A 3,896-nucleotide genomic window follows, 5' to 3' on the forward strand; every position below is an offset into this window, starting at 1 on the left:
GTCTCTCTCTCTCTCTCTCTCTCTCTCTCTCTCTCTCTCTCTCTCTCTCAGTCTCAGATCTTGACGAGTTTGCTAGCATATCCCCCGTTGCCGACTTCCGCATTGGGCTCTGCTATTGGATCTGGTTTCGGTTTTGACTCTCGACGAGGATGACGGGACCGTGGAGGCTCCAAGATTCAACTCATAATTCAGGCTCTTCTTCCCGGTTAACCAACTTGTGCTCCAAGGTGGCTTCTTGTACTTCCACGACGAAGCGCAAGAGACCAGATGGCAAGTCGCAGGTGTTGCAACACGCAGATTTGGACCTCCGGTTGACACCTTCCCCGTCCATGAAGCTTTGAGGAGTCGATGGTGAGCACATGCTTCCGCAAACCCGACCAAAATGAAGGAGTAATTGGATCCAAGATATGTATGTATTATGGTAAGAAATTCAGCATATACCATATGTTAGAAAATATTGGACATTAACACTCACTGCATTACATTAAGATAAATGTTGTAAAACAAAAGGAATAGATTGAGAAAGGAGAGAAACAACCAAGAGAATGAGAGAATATGTGTATATTATTGAGTAGGGAACCATCTCTTATATAGAGATGAGGTCATGATGTAAATTACAATAACAACCCTAGTTGGCTAATTACAAGAATGCCCACTAAATAATAACTATTTACAACACTCATCCTTGGGTATTCTCTGTCATTAGCTTCCCCTAATATGTGCTTCGGTGTTGCCTCGTCAAAACCTTGCCAGGTAATAAAAACCCTATGGGACAAAAACAATCCTGGTCGAAGGAGAAAAGAGTACAACGCACAAGTAGCAGTGATAGTCAAAACCCTTGATTTCGGTGAAGCGGTTTAGTCTAGATCATAAGATGTGAGTTTATGGGAGATAGATGCATAATAGTTGCTACACCAAAACCTTGCCCGGTAAATCCAGTGGGACAAACCCGTGGTCGAAGGGAAAAGATGAGCAAATGCATATATTTCAAATAAAGGCATCTTCAAGATGCACCATGAGGAAGGTGACCAATTACATGTGTGCCTCATTAAAACCTTGTCAGGTAACAAAACCCAGTGGGACAAAATAACCCTGGACGAAGGACAAAAAGAGTACAGAATGGTCAAGAGTATACTTCAGGATACTCCCCCTAATATTGACTCCCCCTGAAAACTACACACTAGGTAAAACTACTACATTGATCATGCTTCTTGAATAACTTAATAGTCAGCATGATTTAAAGAGGTTTTTGTTTCATATACCTCTAAGATTATTGTATTCCCTATAGTAAAGACATAACCAGTTGGGAATAAGCCTTGTGTGGGTTTACATAACCTGTGTCAACATATTTAACAAGGCAAACATCATTCCAAGGATCATAGGCGGTTGATCCATTCCATGATGCCTAAGGATAAAATGAGTCATTTTCCATCATACATTTAAAGTAACGGAAAATTGTCTTTTATGCCATTTACGGAGGCGGCATGTTGGCGCAGAGCTATATCTAGCTAACAAATTCACATCAGACGAGATGTCCGGTCAAGGCCATTTAACCAAGTACAATAATGCGCCTATTGTACTTAGATATGAGTCTTCTGGCCTTAATATCTCTTCATTATTATCTGCATAATAATACGGGTGTCTTTAGACCTTGGACGACTATAGGTGTGCTTAAATACTTTGTTTTATCCTCATCAAAGTATCTTAACATCTTCTAGATTTAATTTGATTGATGGACCAAAATTCCATCTGCACTTTGCATGACTTCAGGTCGACAAAATAATATTTGGTCTCCTAAAGTCATTCATCTCAAACTCCGATTTCAGGTGTTTTGCAGTTTCCTTAATCTCTTCAAGAGTATCAGTCAAATTCATGTCATTGACATAAATTACCACAAATTATAAACCCGGAATTTATTTCCTTAAAACACGCATGGGCATAGTCCATTTGTTCATATATCCCACCCCAAACAAATATTCACTTAGACGGTTATACCAACTCCGTCTGGATTGTTTGAACCCCTAAAGTGAACTACTCTAGCAAATGGAGAGCATGTTCTGTGGTCTAGAACTATTTGCATTGGATAACAGAAGTCCTTCAGGAAACTTCATGTATATCTCTATATTCAGATCCCCATAGAGATAAGTTGTTACCACATTCATATACTGCTTATTCAGTTATTTGAAAACTACCAAACTGATAAGGTAGTGGAACGTTATGACGTCCATTACGGGAAAGTACGTCTCCTCGTAATCAATCGCAGGGCGTTGAGAAAATCCTTGCGCCACTAAACGAGACTTATATCACAATCTCGTTTTTCTCATTACGCTTCCTTACAAATACTCATCTAAACAATATAGGTTTAACATGGGTAGGTGCAAGGTTCTAAAAAACGCTAGGCGCTAGTCGGGCGGATAGCACCCAAAAGATTAATCGGGGATTAATCGGTTTTCTATTTTTGTATTTATTTTATTTTCTAATTACAGATAATTATATAAATATAAATAAAATATATATTATAAGGATTATAATTACTGTAACAAGCAATTCTTTACTAAAATAATTTAAAATAATTATTAATTACGTAATTAATGAACTATTGAAGTCTGACTTGACCGTTTCTCTCCGGTCTCCACCTTTTAGAAGCATTAATAATTTGATATAGGCAGAAGTGCATAACTAGTGGTCAACAACAACTACTGAAAAGAGAAGACCCATCGTCATCTTCCTCTTCTCCTCTCTTCTCCCAAATTCTGAAAACTCTCTTCCACCGCCGTCGCTTCCTCCTAAACTGATTTCATTCACCGTCCAAATTCCATCATCCACGTCAATGATTGCAAACCACAAAAATTCGCTCTTCCTTTCTAGCTTCTTATTTTTCGAATGGCAGAAACTCGTCTCCCACTACAATCCCAAAACAAAATCCCTAAGGCTAAAAATATACTGGGTTATGTTTTTTTCGATATCAAGTACTGGCTTATGTTGAATGTTGTTTGAATTGAGAAGAAAGTGTGGAGATTTTGTTTCTTGGGTCTCCGTCGTCTCCAACACAAATGAATTTTTGTGAGTTTTATGAATTTGGCCAGCGGCTTATGGACATGGGAGGAGAAACTTATGCGTGAGACGGTGTTGGAGAAATTTGGTAAGGAGCTTCTGCGTTGGGTCTTCGTCTCTTATGTTCGGAATGTCAGATCCGCCTAATTGGCCGCTCGCCTAGCCTGGCTTGGCACCGCCCAGTCCATTTAGGCGCCGCCCAGTCCGCCTAGGCGGCCCAAAATCGGCCGGCCGACTAGACATGCCGATTTCAATGAAATCGGGACGGGATGCCGCCGTCGAGGGCATAGGCAGCGCCTAGGCGCCGCCCAGATCCGATTTTTAGAACCTTGGGTAGGTGTGGGAACAACAGGCCCATAACACCTTTCTCTTAGTTAAGGAATTTGATTTGACCTGGATTGTTTCTTTCCTTTTTAGCCAGTCGTCTCTTCGTTGAGATCTGTCCACGAAGCAAAATTCGACATCATCACTTATTATAAATTCGGTGGCCACCGCAAATACAAACATATCATCGATGAACTCTCATTCCGATTCAATATCTCACAAAATTTACCGAGATTTTATATTCTCGGGAGTGGGTTTAAATGTTGGAGCGTCCCCCAACATCGTCTCTTCTAGGACAAACCCATAATCCGGATTTATCTCGTGAGTTGAATTGGTTGAGATTGCGATGGCAAGAAGATTCATTTGTGCCAAGTTTACCCTCTTCTAGGGATAAGAATCATTCGAACCTAATGGTCTACCTCGCTTCTGGGCAGGGACTATGACTGGTTAGCCGCCATGGCCGTACCTCGTCCAACTAGGACGATACGTCCTACGGGGACATTATCCTTGCAGGTTTG

The sequence above is a fragment of the Fragaria vesca genome, linkage group LG5 (genome assembly GCF_000184155.1).
Source record: "Fragaria vesca subsp. vesca linkage group LG5, FraVesHawaii_1.0, whole genome shotgun sequence".
NCBI lineage: Eukaryota > Viridiplantae > Streptophyta > Magnoliopsida > Rosales > Rosaceae > Fragaria > Fragaria vesca.